This window comes from Notolepis coatsorum (assembly GCF_963971535.1).
Source record: "Notolepis coatsorum genome assembly, chromosome: 2".
Classification (NCBI taxonomy): Eukaryota; Metazoa; Chordata; class Actinopteri; order Aulopiformes; family Paralepididae; genus Notolepis; species Notolepis coatsorum.
The window spans coordinates 105,406,300-105,419,632 of NC_140166.1; positions in this window are offsets into that span (position 1 = coordinate 105,406,300).

A 13,333-nucleotide genomic window follows, 5' to 3' on the forward strand; every position below is an offset into this window, starting at 1 on the left:
CTGGGTCACTCTATGAAGACTAACAGAACCAGACCCCTGGGTCACTATGTGAGGACTAACAGAACCAGACCCCTGGGTCACTCTGTGAGGACTAACAGAACCAGACCCCTGGGTCACTCTGTGAGGACTAACAGAATCAGACCCCTGGGTCACTCTATGAGGACTAACAGAACCAGACCCCTGGGTCACTCTGTGAGGACTAACAGAACCAGACCCTGGGTCACTCTGTGAGGACTAACAGAACCAGACCCCTGGGTCACTCTGTGAGGACTAACAGAACCAGACCCCTGGGTCACTAACATGAGGATTAACAGAACCAGACCCCTGGGTCACTAACATGAGGACTAACAGAACCAGACCCCTGGGTCACTCTGTGAGGACTAACAGAACCAGACCCCTGGGTCACTAACATGAGGACTAACAGAACCAGACCCCTGGGTCACTCTGTGATGACTAACAGAACCAGACCCCTGGGTCACTCTGTGAGGACTAACAGAACCAGACCCATGGGTCACTTTATGAGGACTAACAGAACCAGACCCCTGGGTCACTCTATGAGGACTAACATAACCAGACCCCTGGGTCACTAACATGAGAACTAACAGAACCAGACCCCTGGGTCACTAACATGAGGACTAACAGAACCAGACCCCTGGGTCACTCTATGAGGACTAACAGAACCAGACCCCTGGGTCACTAACATGAGGACTAACAGAACCAGACCCCTGGGTCACTAACATGAGGACTAACAGAACCAGACCCCTGGGTCACTCTATGAGGACTAACAGAACCAGACCCATGGGTCACTTTATGAGGACTAACAGAACCAGACCCCTGGGTCACTTTATGAGGACTAACAGAACCAGACCCCTGGGTCACTAACATGAGGACTAACAGAACCAGACCCCTGGGTCACTAACATGAGGACTAACAGAACCAGACCCCTGGGTCACTAACATGAGGACTAACAGAACCAGACCCCTGGGTCACTAACATGAGGACTAACAGAACCAGACCCCTGGGTCACTAACATGAGGACTAACAGAACCAGACCCCTGGGTCACTCTGTGAGGACTAACAGAACCAGACCCCTGGGTCACTCTGTGAGGACTAACAGAACCAGACCCCTGGGTCACTAACACGAGGACTAACATAACCAGACCCCTGGGTCACTCTGTGAGGACTAACAGAACCAGATCCCTGGGTCACTCTGTGAGGACTAACAGAACCAGACACATGGGTCACTCTGTGAGGACTAACACAATCAGACCCCTGGGTCACTCTGTGAGGACTAACAGAACCAGACCCCTGGGTCACTCTATGAAGACTAACAGAACCAGACCCCTGGGTCACTATGTGAGGACTAACAGAACCAGACCCCTGGGTCACTCTGTGAGGACTAACAGAATCAGACCCCTGGGTCACTAACATGAGGACTAACAGAACCAAACCCCTGGGTCACTCTATGAGGACTAACAGAACCAGACCCCTGGGTCACTAACAGGAGGACTAACAGAACCAGACCCCTGGGTCACTCTGTGAGGACTAACAGAACCAGACCCTGGGTCACTCTGTGAGGACTAACAGAACCAGACTCCTGGGTCACTCTGTGAGGACTAACAGAACCAGACCCCTGGTTCACTAACATGAGGACTAACAGAACCAGACCCCTGGGTCACTAACATGAGGACTAACAGAACCAGACCCCTGGGTCACTCTGTGAGGACTAACAGAACCAGACCCCTGGGTCACTAACATGAGGACTAACAGAACCAGACCCCTGGGTCACTCGGTGATGACTAACAGAACCAGACCCCTGGGTCACTCTGTGAGGACTAACAGAACCAGACCCATGGGTCACTTTATGAGGACTAACAGAACCAGACCCCTGGGTCACTCTGTGAGGACTAACATAACCAGACCCCTGGGTCACTAACAGGAGGACTAACAGAACCAGACCCCTGGGTCACTCTGTGAGGACTAACAGAACCAGACCCCTGGGTCACTAACATGAGGACTAACAGAACCAGACCCATGGGTCACTAACATGAGGACTAACAGAATCAGACCCCTGGGTCACTCTGTGAGGACTAACAGAACCAGACCCCTGGGTCACTAACATGAGGACTAACAGAACCAGACCCCTGGGTCACTCTATGAGGACTAACAGAACCAGACCCCTGGGTCACTCTGTGAGGACTAACAGAACCAGACCCTGGGTCACTCTGTGAGGACTAACAGAACCAGACCCCTGGGTCACTCTGTGAGGACTAACAGAACCAGACCCCTGGGTCACTAACATGAGGACTAACAGAACCAGACCCCTGGGTCACTAACATGAGGACTAACAGAACCAGACCCCTGGGTCACTCTGTGAGGACTAACAGAACCAGACCCCTGGGTCACTAACATGAGGACTAACAGAACCAGACCCCTGGGTAACTCTGTGATGACTAACAGAACCAGACCCCTGGGTCACTCTGTGAGGACTAACAGAACCAGACCCCTGGGTCACTCTGTGAGGACTAACAGAACCAGACCCATGGGTCACTTTATGAGGACTAACAGAACCAGACCCCTGGGTCACTCTGTCAGGACTAACAGAACCAGACCCCTGGGTCACTCTGTGAGGACTAACAGAACCAGACCCCTGGGTCACTCTGAAAGCAAACAAAAATACCACTGACCATAAGGAGGATATTCAACAGCTTTCTGATGAACTTCAGAAAAAATACTAGCTTTTGTCAAAACAAATGGCCTCTCTTGGTGCAACCATCCGTGACACAGTTCTGTAGGACCATCCGTGACACAGTTCTGTAGGGCTCCCCCCCACCATGAATTTACCAGTCGACATCGAACCATCAGTCATCCTGGGCCGAGGTGGTGTGCCGCACTCGCGAGGGAAACTCGGATGGGGCTATCTCACCACTTGGCCTAGGCCTCTCAACCTCCTACGCGGTCTTGTCTGACGGCTCTCCGGTCCACCCGGCTGATGCCCCAGCGGTTCTGACTCATCACTTCTCTCCAAAAACGATGCCTGTTGACACTGCAGTTTCGTCACTACAGGTGGCTGGTAGTGATCGGGTGGCTCATCCGTCCATCATGAAGCCAAATCAACGACCCCCATCTCGAGTGAATACCTCCTCTTCCCGTTGTGAGATCTTGAAAGAGGCCGTGATCAGATGCTCTGGTAGACGTCCCTGTCCTGGGCCATCAGTGAACTCCTCTCTTGGGTCTGATGTCACTGCCTCACCAAAACACTCTCCTGCTCGGACCTTCACACCTGGCTTGAGTCCACCTGTAGAACTCAGAATATGGCTTTTATTGACAATTTTAATTTGTTTTGGGAACACTTCTTTTGACCTGGTGCAGTCCATCAAAACAGGTTGGGTAGCCGTAATGCTAGCGGCTCATTTACAGCATGCTGTGCAGTCACATGTCCTACACCTCTCCCTGCCACTATTATCAGCACTAGCCCCCCCCCCCCCCCCCCCCTCCATACACACTCTTCCCCATCACCAACTCCTTCTATTCACTCTGATATTGTCACCTGAACCGGATTCTACAAATCCACATTAAATCCACATTATTTTAAATCCACATTATTTAAAAAAAATAGGAAAGGTAATTCATTCAGTCTGATACAACAACAGAACTTGGATCCTGTTTTCAGTCTGATCTCTCAGACTGATCCTGATATTCTAGTTTTAACTGAATCTTGGTTGAAGAAATCGAACAGTGATTCCTCCATTGCTTTATATATAATAAGTAAGCTAGGAGGAGAGAGGACAGCACAGCTCTTCATCAATGAAGCGGTAATCATAATCTGTTTCACCAGGCTATTATGCACTGGTATTGAGTGGTGCGCATATCCTCCTGCAGCCACAGCTGTAATGAGCTTGGGAAAGACGGGAGACATCTTGGCACATTGCTGGCTCTCCTGCTGAGACACATCCGTGGGACCGAGGGAGGGAACTTCCCTCACCAGGGAATGCAAGGCACAGTCTTCAAGATGCTGGAGCTGCTGTGGCAGTAAGGCCGACAGGGCCATCGTAGCCAATTGATTATCTTTCCTCATCAATGAAGTGGTATTCAAACTCAACTTCATCTGATTTACCAGGCACTCATCAGACTGTGGTAGATGGCGCTGGGATAGAGTGGCACGTAAATCATCCCTCTGTAGGTTGCCCGGAATGGAATGGCGGGAATGGAAGACCCTAAGTGCGTTGTCGGCCAGGGAAGCCACCAACGCTGACCGCTGACTGTTCTCAGTGTTCTCTCCGGGGAGGCAGCGGCGAGCCGGGAGTGAGAAGATCTGACATCACAAGGCCTCTGTATCTCTTGACGGCGCTCTTCCTCCATTCTGCTGGAGTGGTGGGGCCAGCAGATCTTGCCTTGTCGTGGTCCTGAAAAAGACTGCTGTGTTGCTGGAAACATGAGAACAGCGCTTGCAGATGATCTTTGTTGCCTGAAGGTATGAGGTATGAGCCTATGCTTACAGCGTAAATGAGCAGAAGGGAGATTGGAGGGAACAGACCTGTTTATATGCTGCAGGAGGGTGCATGCCTCCATGTGAGTGGACGTATCGTGGTGATGACCGGAGTGGTGGACGTCCCGTGGTGATGGCCAAGAGCATACGATCCACTCTATGTCGCCCCCGTACCTCAAATGGATCCGTTATCAGCTCTATTCTATTTTCAATCTGTCTAAAATGTTCTTATGTAGTACCCCAGTTGCTATTGCATGTACATATTTGTGTTTTATTACACCTATATGTACATACTTACCAACTATTTCACCTGTTTTATAGCAACAGTACTAACACCGACATCTGATCCCCCCTTGAACGGCCCTTTCTCCCCTCCACATTGCCTGTGGTGCTTTTTTCCTATTGCTACTACAATCACTCCATGTAATATACATGGTTGAGTCTACGCTGTAGTAATTTCAAATGATCAAAAATCTTTAGATAGTACAACTTTAACTTTTATTGGAATTTTGTTTTGTTTTTAGTTTCTTTGTATTTTATTTTTTTATTATTTTTTAAACAAACATATAAACAAACATGACAACACAAGATAAGATATACAAGCATTAATTGTCAGGGCACATCCAATGAGATCACCTTTTAGTTAGTTGTCTTATATAAGATATACCCATAATACCTGTTATCTAAAAAAAAACCTACACACATATGCTCAGCTCGAACCCCCCCCTCCCGGACCCCACCTTGAGAAGTACCTCCACTATCCCTCGCACCTAACCAGACACAACCATTATAAGCTAGCTTTTATTCTCTCCACCCCTTCTAACCACATTGACATTTTGGATTCATTGAGACCCAGAATTCTTGCTGTAGATATTTCATGGTAAATTACATCGAGATATGTAAGAAACCAAACTTTACGGCACATTTTTTCCGGTTGAAACCAGCGTGATGCGATCAGCTTTTTGGCTACTGTGATACCCGATAAAACCAATCTCTTTAGCTGTGGATTCACTGCAAACTCAAAAACATCATTCAATAGTAATACCGAGGGGTGTACAGGTATATTCCAAGATACGAGTTTTGATATTTGTTGGGTCACATCTTTCCAGAATGCCTTAACTGGTGAGCAGTCCCAATACATGTGCATAAATGTCCCTTCGTCCCCATTTGTACATTGGGTGCATTTGGAATCTTGTTTAAGCCCCATTCGGCACAGTCTTATAGGAGTCAAGTATGTCCTGTGAATATAGTTAAGATTGATTTGTTGATGATCCGGGTTCCTTGATGTAAGTCGGACATTTGCCCAGGCTCCTTGCCAATCAAAGTCATTTTCCAGGTCTGGTATATCCCTCCTCCAGACAGAGTCAAGTTGGAGGGTTTCATACGAGGACGTTAGTAATTGATGATAAAATTCTGAAACAAAACCTCTCGATGTCTCTCTTGCGTAGAAGAATTTGTGGTATCTGTGGTGTTCAATTGGTCTGTCTAATGGAACACCGTGAGACCTCACGTTGTTTTTAGTTTCTTGTACTCTCAAGTTTGATTGGCTCATACCAGTTATCCCTCCCTTACAGGCGACCTATGGGAACAGAGGAGGAGCTGCTGGTTTTCATCTGGTCCAATGGGCCACTAGAGTTTATTGATGCCAGCCATGCCCTACAGCCCTTCAGCCAATACCAGTACAGGGTCCACGCTCACAACTCCAAAGGCTCAGTCCAAAGCCAGTGGGCTTCAGCCTTTACCCTGGAGGCGGAGCCTGAGGATATCTCACCTCCCATTGTTACCCACACCAGTAAGTTTGCCAAGAAGAATGTTAGAGGAAAAATCTAAGATACAGTCTTAGGGCTTGTGTGTGTCCATAGCCGACGTTTTATGAGTTGTCAGCTCCTTTCTGTCATTCATTTCTATGCTCCTCATGCTTCTCAGCTCCTCTTCCCAGCGACGCGCCTCGCGTTTTATGAGCTCTGGGCGGCAGCGTTTTTGGCGGAGCGCTCCCAGCTCATAAAGTTGAAACTAGTTCAACTTTTGGAAAAAGAGCGCGCTCATCAATGTAACTCATCGAGGAAGGGGTGGAGCCGCGGCTGGCGCGAGCCTCAGAAAAAACGCTCTGAGGTTTTTTTTTTTGTTTTTTTTTTTAATCGGTCCGCCTTGAAAAAAAGGCTTTGAGTGGACACATAGCCTTAGAGTGTATCTTTTTGACTGTCTCTGATCCTACCTATACTTCAGTTAGTGAATAACTAAGAATTTCCAAGAATGTCTTTTGACAATGCCAGCCCACCCAGATGCAGCATGAATCAAGACAAAAGCCTTTAGACTCGTCTGACTTGTAACAGCTAACTAACTTAGTTATTTAATTGATGGGGGATGTGAAAGAAGCGAACATGACACACCCTAGTTCTCCTCCCCTCTGACTGTGGCAGGTGCCAATTACAGATGTAATAATAGGCTGTAATGTAGCCTAGTTTATTATTTCTGTTCTACACAGACATTAAGCTTCTCTTTAATAATAATAATAATAATAATAATAATAATAATAATAATAATAATAATAATAATAATAATAATAATAATAATAATAATAATAATAATAATAATAATAATAATAATAATAACAATAACTTAATTTTATATAGCGCCTTTCAAGAGACCCAAGGTCGCTTTACATAGGGGGGGGGGATAACAAAGTAACAGACAGTGGACAGACACAACATATACATATAAATTATCTTTATAGACCCATGGCCTATCCCCATTCAACTCCAACCCACACATCAGACCAAAACAAAAAATGTAAACAAACTGGGTTCATGTTGTTTAGAGGTGCTTTTAATACACACCCATCATAACGGTTAAAGCAATCAGAGGCTAAATATGTTTGTTTGTTTATTTATTCATTTATTTTGTACCAACATGACTGTTGAAAAGTGTCTTGGAAGAAAGAACCTTCCTTGTTTGTAGGTATTTCAGTGGACATAGATTAACCATTTGCCATTTGTGTGTGTGTGTGTGTGTGTGTGTGTGTGTGTGTGTGTGTGTGTGTGTGTGTGTGTGTGTGTGTGTGTGTGTGTGTGTGTGTGTGTGTGTGTGTGTGTGTGTGTGTGTGTGTGTGTGTAGGTGTGTTTGTTTTTCTATCCTGCTGGGGACCATGACCTGACATATCACTCACGCCGTGGGGACCCATTTTTCCCGTGGGGACCGAGTCCTGGTCCCCACGGGCACGAGCATTGCAATCAATAGAAAACAGCTTGCTGATATGCCTGGTGCTATTTTTTTTGAGAAAAAAAAAAGGTCCCCTGGAAGTAAATTTTCAAGACTTTGTGTGTGCCCTTGTGGTTACACACGGTATTGCGGTGTGTGAGTTTGCTTGGCGGGGTCCGGTTCCTGAATCTGTGTGTGTGTGTGCCCTTGTGGTTACACACAGTATTGCATGTGTGCGCTCTTGTGGTTACACACGGTATTGCAGTGTGTGTGTGTAAGTGTGTAACATTTGGTCATTTGTGCACATAGTACCACTATAAAAACAATAGTCCTCATTTCATTGGACTGTAAATTGAATTACTGTATTCAAAGGATTGAAAATGTTATTAACAGATTGCACATTACACACTGGTGCTGTAGAGACATCACATTACACACTGTGTAGTGCTGTAGACATTGATTGATTGATTGATTGATTGATTGATTGATTGATTGATTGATTGATTGATTGATTGATTGTACATTTTATTAACAGATTGCAAAATGGGTACAATACAGTACGGCTCAATACACACAATTGTTAAGGGGGTGCAGACCAGAGAAAGACTTTCGTCTTGTTTACATCAGGGTCCCCCATTTTCAATTCATCATAACATACATTACATACATGACATACAGATAGACAGTACTGTTACATCCAGACATTTATGACATACCAGATCTACAAATATACAGTACTGTTTAAGAGTACAATGTCTGTCATATATTGTAGACCCTGGCGTTGGAAACTCTGATTAATAGACAGTTTCTAAGAAGAGAGTACTGTTACATTATATACATTTGAGAGTATATACATTTGAGGGGGAAGAAACTGTACATTGGAGGAGGTTGGGTAGGTGGGGTGGGGGGGGGGGGTGAGTAGGTGGGGTGGAAGGCGGGGACTCTGTCTGTAAATAAACAGTACTGTATATTTGTATATCTTGTATGTCATAAATGTTATGATTTGACTGCCTCTTTGAACTGCTCAGGCAAGCGATACCGGAGTCTCAGGGAAAGCACAGAGATACTCAGAAGGAGCTTCTATCCCCAGGCCATCAGGATGCTCAACGACAATAACACTATGTAACAAACCATCAAATACACTCACAGCACACACATCCACACGTACACACTCACTTTAAATAAACAACTCACTGTAGCACCCACTTTAGACACTTTAACACACTTTATATTTATTGGTAAAGAGATTTGCACTACAACTGATACGTCATTGCACCTTACCCTAAGTTGTACCTCATCCCACTTCTGCATTGTACTGTATATTATATTGTAACTCAGTAACCTTTTCTCTACTCTCCATTGTATATTGTATATATCATGCATATTGAACACTTTTGTTTACACTTTCTATTTTATACTTATTTTATACTTATCTATTTTTATCTAGCACACTCTCAGGAGCAAAACAGAAAGAAGCATTTCATATAAAAGTATTCTGTATTTTTGTATGACAACTAATAAAGAAACTTGATTAATTGAAAATGGGGGACCCTGATGTAAACAAGTCTTTCTCTGGTTTGCATCCCCTTAACAATTGTGTGTATTGAGCCGTACTGTATTGTACCCATTCTGCAATCTGTTAAATTAAATGTTCAATCAATCAATCAAACCATACAAGCTAGCTGTCTAGTTAGCTTGCATTAGCTCACTCTAATTAGCTCGCTAGTTAGATTGCTAGTTAGTATGATAAGCCAAAAGCTTATCATAAAAAAACACATATATTGACAGAATCATTGGTCCAAGTCATAACTGGTAGCTAGCTAATGCGATCTAGCTTGCTAGAATGAGCTATCTTACTAACTACATAGTTAGCACAAGCTAGCTTGCTAACTAGCTAGCGCAAGCTAGCTTGCTAAACAGGAAGCTGACTTGCTAACTAGCTAGCGTGAGCTAGCTTGCTAAATGGGTACAATACAGTACGGCTCAATACACACAATTGTTAAGGGGATGCAGACCAGAGAAAGACTTTCGTCTTGTTTACATCAGGGTCCCCCATTTTCAATTCATCATAACATACATTACATACATGACATACAGATAGACAGTACTGTTACATCCAGACATGTATGACATACCAGATCTACAAATATACAGTACAGTACTGTTTAAGAGTACAATGCCTGTCATATATTGTAGACCCTGGCGTTGGAAACTCTGATTAATAGACAGTTTCTAAGAAGAGAGTACTGTTACATTATATACATTTGAGAGTATATACATTTGAGGGGGAAGAAACTGTACATTGGAGGAGGTTGGGTAGGTGGGGTGGGGGGGGGGGGGGTGAGTAGGTGGGGTGGGAGACGGGGACTCTGTCTGTAAATAAACAGTACTGTATATTTGTATATCTTATATGTCATAAATGTTATGATTTGACTGCCTCTTTGAACTGCTCAGGCAAGCGATACCGGAGTCTCAGGGAAAGCACAGAGATACTCAGAAGGAGCTTCTATCCCCAGGCCATCAGGATGCTCAACGACAATAACACTATGTAACAAACCATCAAATACACTCACAGCACACACATCCACACGTACACACTCACTTTAAATAAACAACTCACTGTAGCACCCACTTTAGACACTTTAACACACTTTATATTTATTGGTAAAGAGATTTGCACTACAACTGATACGTCATTGCACCTTACCCTAAGTTGTACCTCATCCCACTTCTGCATTGTACTGTATATTGTATTGTAACTCAGTAACTTTTTCTCTACTCTGCATTGTATATTGTATATATCATGCATATTGAACACTTTTGTTTACACTTTCTATTTTATACTTATTTTATACTTATCTATTTTTATCTAGCACACTCTCAGGAGCAAAACAGAAAGAAGCATTTCATATAAAAGTATTCTGTATTTTTGTATGACAACTAATAAAGAAACTTGATTCATTGAAAATGGGGGACCCTGATGTAAACAAGTCTTTCTCTGGTTTGCATCCCCTTAACAATTGTGTGTATTGAGCCGTACTGTATTGTACCCATTCTGAAATCTGTTAAATAAAATGTTCAATCAATCAATCAAACCATACAAGCTAGCTGTCTAGTTAGCTTGCATTAGCTCACTCTAATTAGCTCGCTAGCTAGATTGCTAGTTAGTATGATAAGCCAAAAGCTTATCATAAAAAAACACATATATTGACAGAATCATTGGTCCAAGTCATAACTGGTAGCTAGCTAATGCGATCTAGCTTGCTAGCATGAGCTATCTTACTAACTACATAGTTAGCACAAGCTAGCTTGCTAACTAGCTAGTGCAAGCTAGCTTGCTAAACAGGAAGCTGACTTGCTAACTAGCTAGCGCGAGCTAGCTTGCTAAATGGGTACAATACAGTACGGCTCAATACACACAATTGTTAAGGGGATGCAGACCAGAGAAAGACTTTCGTCTTGTTTACATCAGGGTCCCCCATTTTCAATTCATCATAACATACATTACATACATGACATACAGATAGACAGTACTGTTACATCCAGACATTTATGACATACCAGATCTACAAATATACAGTACAGTACTGTTTAAGAGTACAATGCCTGTCATATATTGTAGACCCTGGCGTTGGAAACTCTGATTAATAGACTGTTTCTAAGAAGAGAGTACTGTTACATTATATACATTTGAGAGTATATACATTTGAGGGGGAAGAAACTGTACAACTGTACAAACAAAACTGTACATTGGAATATTGACAAGACCATACTTGGTAATTTACTGTACATTGGAGGGGGTTGTGTTAGGACAATTACAGGGGCCAGTTTAGAATTGCAGTCTCCCGGATCTATTGTACATTCAAAGTAAAGCTGTAGCAGCCAATCTACGATGAATTGAAAATGGGGGACCCTGATGTAAACAAGACGAAAGTCTTTCTCTGGTCTGCATCCCCTTAACAATTGTATGTATTGAGCTGTACTGTACTGTACCCATTCTGCAATCTGTTAATAAAGTTTTCATTCATTCATTCATTCATTCATTCATTCATTCATTCATTCATTCATTCATTCATTCATTCATTCATTCATCAACTATAGATGTAGGCAAAGAAGTTTATGCCTGTATTTTTTTTACTGTTGTGAAGCACTTTGAACTGCAATTTCTGTATGAAAAGTGCTATACAAATAAAATTATTATTATTATATTATTATATTAATATGTATTAATATGTAATATGTACCTACACAAATCATTTGTTTTGTCCATTGAGCAAATTAACTGTACGTTATCTCTCCAAACAAACAAGCACACGTCGTCAAGAACATGTCCTGAGTTTTGCCCAAGCCCAGAGCTGCTTAAAAATATACTGAATTCTGTGGTCCCCACGTTTACCAACGCTCTAACTGCATTCGCCCATCCCCCACCCAGGTGCAATTCACACACACCGGTCCCCATCATGGCTATTCCCATCCCCCCACTTAGCTTCACCTCGAGGGAGTCGAGGCTGCAGTAACCTCGTTCCCAGCTTTATCATGAGAAGGATTCAGACAGAAAGACTGATTGACTAGCGTGCTGGTGGTGTAGCTTAGCAGTGCGCAGCAGCAGCAGTACATGCTGTACAAACATATCGATATAGGCCAGAGGAAAAGATGAAATGGATACGAGGTAAGCAAATAAAAAAAAGCACATTTTGAACATCCCCTTAACAATTGTGTGTATTGAGCCGTACTGTATTGTACCCATTTAGCAAGCTAGCTCGCGCTAGCTAGTTAGCAAGTCAGCTTCCTGTTTAGCAAGCTAGCTTGCGCTAACTATGTAGTTAGTAAGACAGCTCATGCTAGCAAGCTAGATCGCATTAGCTAGCTACCAGTTATGACTTGGACAAATGATTCGGTCAATATATGTGTTTTTTTATGATAAGCTTTTCGCTTATCATACCTACTAGCAAGCTAACTAGCAATCTAGCTAGCGAGCTAATTAGAGTGAGCTAATGCAAGCTAACTAGACAGCTAGCTTGTATGGTTTGATTGATTGATTGAACATTTTATTTAACAGATTGCAGAATGGGTACAATACAGTACGGCTCAATACAGACAATTTACAAACCTCAGTGCCTTTGAAGTGCAAAAAGAAAGGATTAGAATTTTCATTCTGCCACATGACCAATTTTACCATTTTGAAACCCAAGATGATGTAGGTTAGTTTTCCTATCCCAAAAATTAACTCATATTTTAATTCCCCATTAAAATGGCCCACCCTAATGCACAAAGCCTAATGAAAGCTATCTGGAATGTAACATCAACTGTTTTTTTTATTTAATGCCTACAGTCAGACAGCACAATCGACCAGGACCAGGTGGAAGATGCAGAAATGTTTATCCGGGCACATGGAAAACGTAAAACAGGTAAGGATAGGTCTGTTTTTCAAATGTTGCACATTTAAGAGATATGAATATATGAATTGAAAATGGGGGACCCTGATGTAAACAAGACAAACATCTTTCTCTGGTTTGCATCCCCTTAACAATTGTGTGTATTGAGCCGTACTGTATTGTACTCATTCTGCAATCTGTTAAATAAAGTTTTCATTCATTCATTCATTCATTCATTCATTCACACGCTAGAAATAAATAACGCCTACAT